Source organism: Capricornis sumatraensis, chromosome 2 (genome assembly GCF_032405125.1).
Source record: "Capricornis sumatraensis isolate serow.1 chromosome 2, serow.2, whole genome shotgun sequence".
Lineage (NCBI taxonomy): Eukaryota > Metazoa > Chordata > Mammalia > Artiodactyla > Bovidae > Capricornis > Capricornis sumatraensis.
In genome coordinates this window covers 210,212,743-210,227,871 of record NC_091070.1, presented here as the reverse complement: position 1 = coordinate 210,227,871, position 15,129 = coordinate 210,212,743, and the positions used below count along the sequence as shown (strand labels likewise).

General features: G+C 37.6%; 1 protein-coding gene across 2 annotated transcripts in view; it reads left to right on the top strand.

Annotated features, from left to right (window-relative positions):
- Nucleotides 1-15,129, top strand: part of THRAP3 (thyroid hormone receptor associated protein 3) — a 68,769-nt gene that overhangs the window by 22,377 nt on the left and 31,263 nt on the right. For both annotated transcript variants that reach the window (XM_068963918.1, XM_068963917.1), the window contains exon 2: nt 2,965-3,052. The gene's annotated coding sequence lies outside the window, so the exon portion shown is untranslated. The remainder of the gene's footprint in view (nt 1-2,964; nt 3,053-15,129) is intronic.

The window sequence follows — 15,129 nt, the reverse complement described above, 5'->3', positions numbered from 1 at the left end:
GCAGCACTAAGTGGTGAGACCTCTGTTTGTAGTCACTTTTGCACCTATTCTGCTGCTGTATATTATAAAGGAATGAATGTGGCTGTGTTCCAGTAAAGCTGTTCATAGATACTGAAATTGGAATTTCATAGAATTTTCACATGTCATAAAATACCTTGATATTTTTCTACCATTTTAAAAAAAAAGTAGAAATTGGGGAGTTCCCTGGAGGTCCAGTGGCTAAGACTTCATGCTTTCACTGCAGTGGCCTGGGGTTCGATCCCTGGTTGAGCAACAGCATATTAAAGAGCAGAGACATTACTTTACCGACAAAGATCTGTATAGATCTAAATGATATACAGATCAAAGCTATGGTTTTTTCAGTAGTCATGTGTGGATGTGAGAGTTGGACCATAAAGAAAGCTGAGCCCTGAAGAATTAATGCTTTTGAACTGTGGTGGTGGAAAAGACTCTTGAGAGTCCCTTGGACAGCAAGGAGATCCAGCCAGTCAATCCTAAAGGAAATCAGTCTTGAATATTCATTGGAAGGATTGATGCAGAGGCTGCAACTCCAATACTTGGGCCACCTGATGCGAAGAACTGACTCATCAGAAAAGACCCTGATGCTGGGAACAATTGAAGGCAGGAGAAGGGGACGACAGAGGGTGAGGTGGTTGGATGGCATCACTGACTGAATGGACATGAGTTTGAGCAAGCTCCAGGAGTTGGGGATGGACAGGGAAGCCTGGCGGGCTGCATGCAGTCCATGGGGTCGAAAAGAGTAGGACACGACTGAGCAACTGAACTGAGCAGCTAAGATCCTACAAGACGTGCTGGCAGCCAAAAAAGAAAATGTAGAAACTTTTTTAACGAATGTACAAACACAGGTTGAGCTTTTTGACATCATTTGCTCATCTCCCAAGCATAGAAGACCCTGTATGCTGGACATGTTTGGCAGTATTTGCCTCTCTCTTCAAAACCATTCATAGTAAATTCACCAGTCTTGGATTCAGTCTTGGTGTGCCTGCTTGAAAGCAGAGAAGCTACTTGGAGCAAGACATTGCACAGTTCTCAGTAGTAAAACCCTAAAGGGTTATTTGCCTAGCTGTCATAATCTCATCAGTTTCTAGTTTTTTGTTTTTTTTTTTTTTTAAATTGGGAAGTGGCTAAGATTGAATTTTGTTTACTTAAACTAAAATTGGCTACTTTGGGTTAACTTGAATAGAACACAGGGTCCTCTTTTGTTCACTTTTATTCAACTTGCTTTTGAAACTAGAACAAATTATTAGTGAGAGATGGAGAGAGGAGAGAGTGTGTTAACTGGTTAGAATGTTAAAAGGTAGATGTATTGGAATAGTTCTTTAATCAGTGCATTGTAAGCAGTTCCTAGTTTTGTAGGAGTCGTCAGGGATTCCCTCAAGCTGACTCATGTGAGCCCCTGTGCCCCTGCATTTAGAAGCAGGGAAAGAGGTTCCGGTTGATGTAATCTAGGATGAACTCCCAGAATGACCTGCAAGAATATATACAAAAGTGTTTTGAAAGAATGAGTTCTTGTAAGTGCTGTGGTTTTGCTGTTTATCAGCTAAGTAAATATAGACCAACATTGTCATTAATTTGCTAAATGGTCTGACTGAATAGTAATTTCTTCTGGTAACTCTTATCCTATTAGTTTTAACAGTAGGTTTTTGTTGCCACTTTGTAATGTTAATTATCTGATAATCTTTGGTATAGGCCAAGAGTTTATTGCTTTTGTGTATTCAGTTTGCTCAGCAGACACATATCAGAGTTAGGTAATAGACTTTGCAGCCCTGTGAGTATTAACAGACATAATGATATGCTTGTCTAGGGTAAAACCAAGAAACAGTACCTGACCCAGCCTCGGTGAGCTTGCTGGGGAAGGAGACCCTCCTAAGAATGAGTTTGGTTGAGAGGTTAGGAGGCTCTCGGCTGAGGGCCTGACAGGTACTGAGACTAGCTTAAGGAAATGCATTCCTTTCTTTCCTAGCTAAATAGGCAAGGCTTCAGCTATGTGCAAACCACAGGTTTCAGAGAGAGCTAAGGTGGGTATCCTTGACTGAGTAAATGAAAGAAAAGGTTAATGTCAAGATTGCATCTTCAGATTATTTAATTCTTGGGTGCCTTCCTACTCTGGGCTTCCCAAGTAGGGCTAGTGGTAAAGAACCTGTCTGCCAGTGCAGGAGACATAAGTTCGATCCCTGGATTGGGAAGATCCCCTGGAGGAGAGCATGGCAAATCACTCTAGTATTTTTGCCTGGAGAATCCCATGGACAGACGAGCTGACAGGCTATAGTCCATAGGGTCGCAAAGATTCAGACACGACTGAAACAACTTGGCATGCTTTACAGTATTTTGAATGAATGGTAAACTAGGAGTGAGGATGTTAACTACATATTGAGTTTGCTGATGTTGGAACTTTGTTTTTCTGTTTGCTATAATGCTACATTGCTTTGATACGTGGCCATGTTAATGTTTAGGTCAGGAAATATTTAAACATTTGGATCTGAAAGGTTTTCTTGTGCTTTGAAGGATGAATGTGGGGAGTTGTTCTTACTTGAAGTGTATTTATCAGTAGTTCAGCCTATTTGAAAGTTTTTGTTTAAAGCATCTAATTCTTCTGAAGTTATTCTCCAAGTTGAATTATGGAGTTTGCAAATTCAGCCTGTGTAATGCAAACCATAGTACCTGAAATACTGCCAGTGAAAGGTATCAGATTACAAGAGGAAGGTTTTAGCTTTCCCTACTGCTGTCTTACTGTAAGGAGGTGGAGTGAATGAAAATGAGTTTAGGAGACAGACAGAGACCCTCAAGCCAGTATACTTTGAGAGAGAATCCTGTGTCCACTTGGAGTGAAGTTGAGAGCTAAAGGAGAGTTTCTGCTTATAGATTTCAAGCATCTGTATTTCAAGGTGCAATCTTCGAGGTTTGGGTAGCTATTTTATCACTGCTTATTTCTTCTCATTTCAGAGTTGTATTCTGACTTGGTAATTTGGAGAAGCCAGTGGCACTGCGTCTGTTTGGGGTGTGCTGCAAGTCAAATCATTGTTCAGATAAGGTAAATGTATGATAGTAAAAGGAACTAATAGTAATTTTCGTGCCTTCTAAAACCAGTCTTATGCTTTTTATCCAGAAGATTCCTTTTGAGTTTTTAAGCAACATGTTTATTCACTTGGACATATTAAAAAAGATCAGCCATAAACTTTACACATACATAGTCACTGTTAATAGTTTGGGGAACAGACTCTTTTTATGCATATGTTACTCGGATATGTGTAATCAAAATTGGAGTTGTGCTCTTTTGTCTGATTCTTGTTTTAACATTCTGTTCGCGATTTTAAATGACTCATGATATTTCATCATTGGATGTTCCATATAATTTATGTGACTAGTTCCTTTTTGGTAAACACTTTAGGCTTTTCTGTTTTCCATGTCCTAGATAACTATGTGATGAACATGAATAAAGTCATGTACATAGTAGATTTCCCCCCATAGTATACTCTTTTCTTAAATTTTAAAAAGCATTTTATATATTTATTTAAGTCTCTTTTTGTTTCTCTTTTTTAATTAATACATGTATAAAAATCCTATACATAGTCATGTCAGACCATCAGCTCCACAGGGCCTTTTTGTTTTTTAGTTGCAACTTGTGAACTCTTGTAGCATTGGGATCTAGTTCCCTGATCAGGGATCAAACTCCAGGCCCCTTTCATTGAGAGTGCAGAATCTTAGCTACTGGCCTACCAGGAAAGTCCCTTCATAAAGCATTTGATGAAAAACAAGCCCTCCCACCCCCTTCCCAGTCCCTAGAAGCAGTCATTTCCAATTCTTCACTGTTTCTTTGGTATTACCTCTAAATAGCTTATTTTGCTGCTTACGGATTTTCCAGTTTAGGGTATTATCTATTCCCAGCTTGGATAGTGGTAGAATTCTCTGACTTCCTCACACATCCATATTGTCACTCTGACTGTAATGTAATTTTGGTTAGAGAGCAGTATTCACTGTTAACAATATTAAGGTTATGTATAGCTTATTCACAGCTAAATCATGTTGTATGCTATGGTTAATTTTATTTGTACAACTTGTTATTTTCTCTTTTGTTAATATTTATCTTTTTCTGGCCTGTTTTGCTTAGTTTCTGTGTTATTATTATTAATTTCTTTCTTAAAATCTATCCAGAGGTGTTAATCTTCCTCAATACTTTAAACATTTTGGTTATATTATCAATTTTATCTTAGAGATATTTTCTAATCTGCTTCATTTTGAGCATGTGCTTTAACTAGGGAGCTGGGATGTTGTTATCCCAACATCATCCTGGTGATTTTTCCTCCCGGTTTTGTTATCTTTTCCCATGTCCTATCCCTTTCCTTTTTGATACAATCTTATTTTGAAGGAACACGTCTCCATTAGCTTCCTGAGAAAGGGGAATACAACAGGTAAGTTTTTTGGATATAACATGTCTTGAAAATGCCTTTATATTGCCCTTATGTTGATCATTACTTTGGCTAGATGTAGATTTCTAGTTTGGAAATAATTTTCCTTCAGAATTTTGAAAATACTGCTCTGTTGCCTTTCACATTCACTGTTGGTGAGATGTCAGTTACATTTGCATATAACCTGTTTGTAACCTCTGAAACTTCTTTTTCCCAGTATTCCCAGTGTTCTGGTTTCATAATGATGTCCTTGGTGTGGATGTTTCCATCTAATATGCTGGCCACTCAAGGGACTGAAACTTATATCACTCAGTTATAGATATTTTCTGAAATTATGTCCTTGATTTTTCTCTCCTTTATTTTCTCTACTCTTTTTCTGGAATTAATTGGGTGTTGGATCTTTTGCACTGCTTCTCTAATTTTAACTTTTTTCCTACTATTTCCATCTCTGTGTTTTTTGTTCTTTGGGAGATTTCCTTGGTTGTATTTTCTAATATTTGTTGTATTTTTTTCACTTGTGTTCATAGATTTTATTTTTATATGTATACTTACTATTTTTTTTATATTTAGCAAGATTTTTGTTTAGTCAGTCCAGTTTCTTCATACAACTCTGAACAGTCTCACTGCCTACAAAATACTGCCTACAAAATGCCCTTCATACATTTGCAGAAACTTTTGCCTTTCTACAGCTACCAGGACAAACTGGCAATAAGTAGTTCTTTAAATTTTCTCATGTGAATCAGGGATTCTGTTTGCAATAAATTACAAACGACTTTTTTCCTCATCTGTCATGAAGGCTTTTAATTTGCTGGCATCATGGATGAAAAGTTACTTTTAGGTTTTCTTTTAGTGTGATAAGAATACTTAAGGTGAAGTCTACCCTCTTAGCAGATTTTTAAGTGTAGAGTAACTTGTTATTGACTGTAGATACAGCTTTATAACAGATCTCTTAAGCTTATTCATCTTTCTTAATTGAAACTTGATGTACATTGATTAGTAACTGGCCATTTCCCCCTTTTCCCACTCCCAAGACAAGTCTACTCTTTGAATTTATAAATTTATTTATTTTAGATATCTCATATCAGGGGGCTTCCCTAGTGGCTCAGACGGTAAAGCGTCTGTCTGCAATGCAGGATCAGATACCTCATGTAAGGAATCATGCAGTTTTTGTTTTTCTGTGACTGGCTTATATCACTTAACATAATGTCTTCGAGCTTCATGTGTGTTGTTACTTATTGCAGAATTCTTTTTTAAGACTGAGTCGTATTCCATTCCATCTATCACATTTCCTTTATCTGTTCACCTGTTAATGGACATTTAGGCTTTTTCCACATCTTGGCTGTTGTAATAGTGCCGTAGTGAACATAGTGCTACCATCTCTTTGAGATCTTGATTCAGTTCTTCTCGGTAAATATCCAGAAGTGGAATTGATGGATATGTATTCTTATATTTTTGATTTCTAAGAGCTCTCTTTTGTTCTCTGAATGAAACAGAGGTAAAATAGTATTTCAGATGGTGGACAGTTTCCTCATATGTACAATGGGAATAATAAATAAGTGAATATATATAAAAGCATTTAGAGATGTGCCTGGCTACTGTTCTATTATTATTGTCCTTTTATGATGGATACAATTTTTTATCTTTGAGAAAATTAATGGTAATATTTTTAGCATATTTAGACCTGTCAAATAGACAGTAGTATTTTCTTTTTTAGCAGCTTGCTTTTTTACATTTCTTTAGTATATCTGTAATTTTAGTTTTGTTTATGGTAAGAAGAAGGACTCTTAACATTTTGTGTTAACTCCTTGATCAGTTGTCTCAACTATTCATTTATCCTTTTTTATAGTGTTTTGAAAAGTTACCTTTTTGAGAGTGTATTAATAGGGTGTATTTTTAAACTTTGTGTTTTGTTCCATTTATTTGTCTAGTCTTGTACAAATAGTGATTTTATTATTAGTGCTTATTTCATCTTAAATAAACCCTTTCTTCTCTCTCCAGACTGAGCAAGCGAAATATACTTGAAATTTACATACTTCTTGTTTCTCACTGTGTGGAACTGTGACAGTTCTTCAAGAGACTTTAGTATTGGAAACTGGAAAACAAAAACTAGAAGGGCTTAGGCAGGGCCCTTACATAGGAAGCCAGTTGCATACTTTAAAAAATAAGCCCACTAGATTTTCCCCTCTAAGATTCTTTTAGAGTCCTTTAAAGCTGCTTTTGAGTTTTTTGATTCATTCAGTCAGTATATCCTTGAGTGCTTGTTACTGTGTCTATTCTCTTTGCTGGGGATAATCACCAGTGAGCAAGACAGACAGGATTCCTGTTCTTGGGGAGCTTACATTCTAGTTTGGGAAGGCAGATAAGGTAGTTTCAAATGGCACCCCACTCCAGTACTCTTGCCTAGAAAATCCCATGGACGGAGGAGCCTGGTAGGCAGTAGTCCATGGGCTCGCTGAGGGTTGGACAGGACTGAGCAACTTCACTTTCACTTTTCACTTTCCTGCATTGGAGAAGGAAATGGCAACCCACTCCAGTGTTCTTGCCTGGAGAATCCCAGGGACGGGGGAGCCTGGTGGGCTGTCGTCTGTGGGGTCACATAGAGTCGGATACGACTGAAGTGACTTAGCAGCAGCAGCAGTGTTAGGAAAGAAGGACTACAAAATAACAATGACGTGTTATTAGGTAGAATGCTAAGGAAGAGAGACCTTTTTGAGTTGGGTGATAAGCTGAGATCTGAAGGATGAGAAAGGAGCCAACCATGCTGTAGACTGCAGAAGTGTGTTCATGTAGCAAGAACAGCAGGTATAAAGGTGGTGAGACTGTAAATGCCTGTAAGTGTTCAGGAACAGAAATAAGGCCTTTGTGGCTCCAGTATAGTGACTGAATGGGGAGAGAGTGGTTTGAGATGATATTGAAGAAGCAGGCATAGGGGCCAGATCATTTAGAATCTTGAAATTATGGGAAACTGGAGCTTTCACATATAAATCTGATGAATTCGATTTTGTTCCTTTAAAAAAAATACATGATGTTCTAGAAAATATATAGACCTATTTCTTTATGTAGTTAATAAGCTATTCATTATGAGCCAGAGATGGGAGTTGCACTGGTCACATGTGTCTGAACTGAGTTCTTTGTTTCTTTTTTAAAATATTTACTTGGCTTTGCTAGGTCTTAGTTGCAACATACAGGATCTTTAGTTGTGGCATCTTTAGTTGCAGCGCGTGGGATCTAGTTCTCCTGACAAGGAATTGAACCTGATTCCCCTGCATTGGGCGAGTCACCTTGAAGAGTCTTAGCCTCTGGACCACCAGGGAAGTCCCCCCTAAACTGAGTTCTGGTTGAGTGTTTGGATCTATCTGGGCTTGGAATAGTTAGGCAGTCTCTAAATTAAGATAACTTTGAATAGTGCCTTAATTAGTTCATTTTAGATGAAAGCAGCAGGTTGGGTTCTTGATTTCTTTTGTAGACTGAGGTGACTGGTAAGATCCGGAATGATAGCAGATCTTGAAGTTATTTTTCATTTTTTGTGTGTATGTTTAAGAAGACACCCCTCTTTTTTTTTTCTCCCCTAAACTTATCTGGTAAAGTATGGAAACAAAGACATCATGTTTTCCCTCAACAGGAAAGTGAGGGATTAATGAAATGAAGGAAGACTAGAAACTACAAAAATAAATGATGAATTTAAAAGTGACTAATACTGAATAAGGTTCAAAACTTGAGCATTTGAAAAGACATAATCATTGTCCTTTAGGACAGTGCCATCCAAGAGAAGTCCAGTGTGAGCTATATGTAATATCAAATTTCCCAGCAGCCACATTAAGGTAATAAATACAAAGAAGCAGATGAAATTAATGATATATTTTATATAATTTAATGTATCCAACACATTCTCATTTCAACATGTAATTAATATAAAAATAATTAATGAGACATTTTGCACTCTGAGTTTTGTACTAAGTCTTTGAAATCCTGTATTTTATATCTACACCTCATCCCAGTTCAGGCCAGCCACATTTCAGGTGCTTGATAGCTACATGTGTATGGGACTCTTTAATTCTTAGGGCTCATACTTCTGCAGGAAGGGATAAATTATTGAAATACCCTGCAATGTTCATAATTCAAAGCAGTCATAGTTGTAACATATAAGGGAATAAATTTAAGCATATATTTTCCCCTCTCTAAATCTCTCTGTGATTAACTTGTTTGGGGAAGATATTTGATCCTGTAACCATATGTCTATAAAAGATAGCAAACAGCTTATCTCCTAAGAGAGTTGTGAACAGACTTACTTAATGTAGAACAAGCTTTATGTAGAACTCCGTGTAAGGAGTAGCTGTCTATGTACTGATGGTGGGATAAGAGAGACCAGAGACCTAATCCTTGGAATCTGTAAAGTGTGTACATAAATCAGTGGTTTAGAATTCGTTTCTCAGTTTCCTGAAAGTATCTTGATATCAGTTGCTAAGTCGTGTCCGACTCTTTGCGACCCCCTGGACTGCAGCATGCCAGGCTTCCCTGTCCTTCACTGTTTCCCTGAATTTGCTCAAACTCACGTCCATTGAATTGGTGATGCCACCCAACCATCTCATCCTCTCTTGTCCCTTTCTCCCTCTCGCCTTCAATCTTTCCTAGCATCAGGGTCTTTTCCAGTGAGTGAGCTCTTCACATCAGGTGACCAAAGTATTGGAGCTTCAGCATCAGTCCTTCCAATGAATATTCAGGCTTGATTTCCTTTTGAATTCACTAGTTTGATCTCCTTGCAGTCCAAGGGACTCTCAAGAGTCTTCTCCAACACCACAGTTCAAAAGCATCAGTTCTTTGATGCTTAGCCTTCTTTATGGTCCAACTTTCACATCAGTACATGACTCCTGGAAAAACCATAGCTTTGACCATACGGACCTTTGTCAGCAAAGTGGTGTCTCTGCATTTTAACATGCTGCCTAGGTTTGTCATAGCTTTCCTTCCAAGGAGCAAGTGTCTTTTATTTTTATTTTTTATTTTTATTTTATTTTATTTTTTAAGTGTCTTTTAATTCCATGACTGCAGTCACCATCTGCAGTGATTTTGGAGCCCAAGAAAGTAAAATCTGTCACTGTTCCCATATCTATTTGCCGTGAATTGATGGGGCCAGATCCCATGATCTTAGTTTTTTGAATGTTGAATTTTAAGCCAGGTTTTTCACTCTACTCTTTCACCCTCATCAAGAGGCTCTTTAGTTCCTCTTCACTTTCTGCCATTAGAGTGGTATCATCTGCATATCTGAAGTTACTGATATTTCTTTTGGCAGTCTTGATTCCAGCTTGTGATTCATCCAGCCCAGCATTTCACATGATGTACTCTGCATAGATGTTAAATAAGCAGAGTGACAGTATACAGCCTTGATGTACTCTTTTCCAGTTTGGAACCAGTCCATTGTTTCATGTCCATTGTTGTAACTGTTGCTTCTTGACCTACATGCAGGTTTCACAGGAGGCAGGTAAGGTGGTCTGGTATTCCCTTCTCTTAAATTTTCCACAGTTTGCTGTGATCCACACAGTCAAAGGCTTTAGCATAGTCGGTGAAGCAGAAGTAGATGTTTTTTCCTGGAATTCCCTTGTTTTTTCTGTGATCCAGTGGATGTTGGCAATTTGACCTCTGGTTCCTCTGCCTTTTCTAAACCCAGCTTGTACATGCGTAAGTTCACGGTTCACATACTATTGAAGTCTAGCTTGAAGAATTTTGTTAGTATGTGAACTGAGCACAGTTGTATAGTAGTTTGAACATTTTTTGGCATTTCTCTTCTTTGGGATTGGAATGATGGACTTTTTTAAAAGCTCTGATTGCAGTGTGTACCACTGATTCAGTCCAAGGTCGTCTTTTTTGTTTTTTTGACTGGAGGAAGCCCAGGGTCTTAATAATTTCATTAAAAAATAGTTGTATTATGATTGGCTGTTTAAGTTAGTTTTTAAGAAGGTTTATCATAATGAGAACTGGAAGGAGTCCATAGGTGATTAGTTGACATAGCCTGTAGTATCTTTATTAAGTTAGAAAAGCTAAGAGTTCCTCTAAAAAATAGGAATGTTGTGTTCCCCAGTGATAACACATTTAAAATAGGAACAAAAATTGCCGTCACCCTCCCCTCGGGATATAGGAGAGGAGCCTCTGGGGTCAAAGATAATATTTAAGTTGCTGACTGCTTTTCATTCTTTTTCTCTAATGATGAAGGGTTAGTTGCATAGATGGTCCTGAGCCTAGTAGATATCCATTGAGCAAATTTTAGGAGAAGATACCACAAGTCATGTACACTGGGGACATTGAGTTAAGTTCCAAATGAATGGCCCCTCAGTTTGCTATTGATTTTCCCTGCTACCATTCATCGGCAAAGGGATTTATTCTTCAAAGGTCAGGACCTTAAAATTTGACCTTTTCTTGCTTCTCTGCGTCTCTTCAGTGCAACACGTGCCAGTTTAGCTAGTGTAAAATTATTGTTTTGCGTAGGAAGATACCTGAATGCTTACTAATGTATTATCAGGAAAGTAGAATCAGTGGTGAAATCTATTTTCTCTTAGAGATGTTTCTAAATATCTCCCTGTCACCACTTTAGGGTTGCAGCTGAACATAGCTTAAGGTGTGAAGTCACCTGCTCAATGCCAGGCAATTTACACTTTTTGTATACTCTTTAATTCCTGTGGCAGTCTTATGAGGTGTAGCCCATGTTTGGAAGATGAAGAGAGTAAGTATCTTGTCCAGCTAAGGAGCACAGATTTGAACCCAGTTAATTTTTTTGGTGCCAAAGCCACTACTTACTGCAGAACCTAGCCCAGTATTATAAAGTGAGTCTTGGGTTCTGTTCATTTGGGACGTGATATTTAGATTGAACATCTATTTCAGCATGGTCCCTCACTTACGTCACCTTTATATCCCTATCTTGGAATAACATGTTACGGAAAACATTGAATGAAACCTGGATTCTAGTCCTAGCTGTTTGCTTACTGTGTATTGAGATAATGGATTCTTTTTCCATTGAGCAGGTATTTCCCAATTACCTGTCTGCTTTGATCCTCTTATAATTGTGAGATGTGGATACCATTGCCTTTATCTTTCTTTTTTAATGAACTTTTTATTTGAGAATAGTTTAAGATTAACAGGAAATTGCAAGGATTGTACAGAATTCATGTATTGGTTTGCTAGGGCTGCCATACAAAGTAGCACAGACTGAGTGGCTTAAACAACAGCAATATAATTGTCCCACAAATCTGGAGACTAGAAGTCAGAAATCAAGAGTTTGGCAGGATTTGTTCCTTCTGAGACCTGGGAGGGAAGTATCTCTTCCAGGTCTCTCTCTTTCGGCTGGTAGATGGCCATCTTCTCCCTGAATCTCTTCATAGCATCTTCTCTCTGCATATTTCTGTGTCTAGATTTCTCCTATTTATAAGGACACCAGTCATATCTCTGTAAAGACCCTATCTTCAAATGAGGTCCATTCTAGGGTACTTGGTGTTAGGACTTCAACATACATATTTTAGGGTTAGGGAAACAGTTTAGCAGTCCCTATATTCCCTATACCCAATTTCTTCTATTAACATTTTACGTTACTATGATATGTTTGTCACAATTAATGAACCAGTATTGATACCCTATTATTAATTAAACTGTAAGCCCTGTTTGTAACAGGTAAGAAAACTTCAAGGATGGGTATTTTTTTGAAAATGATACACTAATCTTAACAAAGTAACTATAAAATACAGAGATTGTGAAACCTGTCTTAGTGAGAAAGCAAAACAGTCTTAAAAATCGTGATACGCTTGTGTTTTCACCTTTCCAGTAATTAGCACCTGGTGCGATGTCCTGTATATGCTTGTGAAGCCCAGTCTACAACCTGAAACTTCAGAAGTGAAGTTATATGTTCAGTATTCGGCACCTTTAACAAATGAATAAAGTGAAATCTATACAGATTGTTAGTTTCTTAAAGTCCCCCAGAACGCCTCTTTTATTCCAGGTCACTTCCTTTTGTGTCGTTTCTTAGATAAACAATATATTTAAAATAGAGTACAGGCAAATAAAGTTGAATTTACCCCCCACATACTTGTTATTCCTTCTAGGAGGCATACTTGTAATAGAAGAAATCGATGTATAAAATTGTTTGCATACATTTTCTTTTACTAGTTTTTTTTTTTTCAAATTGGTGGTTAAGACCTATGTTTATTACTTGTGTATAGTTTTCAGAATTTTCCAGCATTGATTGATTATGTTACCTTCTGTGAATATTATATAATATTCCAGTGATCTTAAGAACTTCATATGTTTTTATTTCTCATTGGGGGAGAAACAGCAGTTTGATTGAATAAATAAAGGGGTTTTCCTGTAAAGGTTTGTCATTGTGATCTTGAATTTTTAAGTGTTTTCTCTGGTGTTAAAAAAAGAAAAACTTCTATGAAACTCATTCCTATGTGGAAATCAGGCCTGAAATAATTAATAGCATGCTGTATTGTATGCGATATAGAAAATACCTGCCTCATTCCATTTTTCTTACCTTTCTAAGTTACTGAGAAGTAGTGTGGTCCTGTTTCTTTAAAAAGTGAAAGATGGAATGGGTGGAGCTTGCCAAGTCTTGGAGACTGAGAAACTTAATTCAGTCTCTGGAGAGCTGGAAGGAAATGTGACCTCTTGCTGGCTGTGTGATGAAAAGAAGCTGGTGGCAATATCCCTCAGCCTGACAGGAACCTGTTGCAGAGTCCTGACTCACTCTGGAAACTCCCTTTTCCCAAGTGAGATTGTGGTGCTGCCTGAATTTGGTATATGTTGGATTGCCCCCTTGAAAATGATAGTTGTGGTGCTGCCTGAATTTGGTATATGTTGGATTGCTCCCTTGCAAGTGATAGTTGAAGTACAGTCAGAAGGTAAGTAGCCAAGTCCCTGGTCAGCTATTTTCAGACAGATGGACTAGTATTTCTAAAATGGTAGAATATGTTACGAATCGTAAATGATTTCTTCTGTAGTAAATTTCAGAGGTGATGGGATGGAAGTGGAGGGATCATTCTTTTTTTTTTTTAAAGCAAAAAGTTCAACTCTCACCACTTAATTCCTTTTTTAGGGTGGCTAAAGTCAGGATGAGGAATGTTCTGCTTACTTTGTGCAAACATTTGAGGTTTTTTTTGTCAGTAGCAGAACTGTTCGAAATCCTCATTTTATTGATGAAGCGTGAGTTTAGTCTTGGTAAATTTCTCCATTTAACGTGCCTGAACACTTGCCCATTATTTATTTATTTTAGCTTTTTATTTCTCACCAGTGGCAATGAAGATCAATTCTGCCCTGATCAGGAATCTTGATATTTTGGGGATGAAAAAGAGGGAAGAATGCAGTTTGCAGCAGCCAAATAGGCTAGAGCAACATGTAAATAGGTATTTATTAGTTGATGACTGATGCTTGGGCTCAAACAGGTATTTATTAGTTGATGACTGATGCTTGGGCTCAAAAGGAGAGAAGTCAAGAAAACTTGTCTCTGAGGTAGGATGGGTTCTGTACTGGTCAGACAGGAGCCCGCAGTCCCACCCACCCACAGGACACAGGTTTCTGGTGGCTTTTGGAAAGAACTCTGTCAAAACAGGTCTTTTTGGCATTTGGCAGCCCAAAGCATCCAGTGTAAGTAGCTATATTGTTAGAAAGGGATTACTTCTTTTTCTCAAGTTGGAAGAGATGGTCCTCATCATTTTTTTTTTGTTTTGCTGTGCAGTTTATTATGGATTTTCTAAGCGATTAAATAATGCAGCGTTCCTGTTTGCTGTCCAAAGAAATTAGGGCTGGAAAGGGAGGGATAGAGATTGACTTTTGGAGGACTTGGAATTGAACCTTTGTGAATAAGCACTGGTTAATCCACCTGGCTAGAACTTCCCACATTGGCAGTATTCTTGATAAAGTATCTGTGTGTATGTTTATGTCAGGCTTTCCATTCCTTAATTGATAACACTTTTAAACTACTTCAGAGCTTACCCTCAGGGAAGCTTTTTTAATGCTTCTTAAGCATTAAGGAAAATTTTTCTAGTTTTCACTTTGAAAAATTATCTGTGTGTCCATGGATAACTAAATTTACTTTTTTTTAAGTAATGAAAACACACAACAGAGTTGGGCCTTTTGCTACAGTTACTTGTAAGAACCAAAGGCCAGATACTGTTTCTTTGAGGGTATGTGCTTTACCGTCTGTCCCTTAACCCTCTAGTTTGTGAACACAAAGGGGTCCCTGTGCTGAATTGTTTCTGTGAAGTTTTCCAGAGCTGGTTTCTCCTTTGAATTCTTTACAGCCTGACAACAGCCATTAAGAAGAACAGTTGAGAATTTGTTCTGTAAACAGGTCCATTGTTAGCATAAGTAAACTAAAATATATGCTGTTATTAACGAAGGGTTATTTTCAGGGAAGTTGATAGTAAGGCTAGAATAAAAGCACATTGGTAAAAAAATTACCGTGTAAAAATAATTTCTCCAAATGCCAAATAAACGGTTGAAGTAAACTGACAATTTTTACGTGAATTTTGGACTCTGCAGAATTAGAAGCTTTAGCTTTTTTGCCTTGCTAACCCCAAAATGTAGTTTATTAATGTATATTTTCTTCCTCTCATCATAATTGCTCACTTGTTATGAGGTAGTCACACTTCTTAAAACAAGTTGATGAAACAACCCACAGTGGTATTTTGGACTACTCATGTCCTGTAATTAGGAGGCAGTTTAA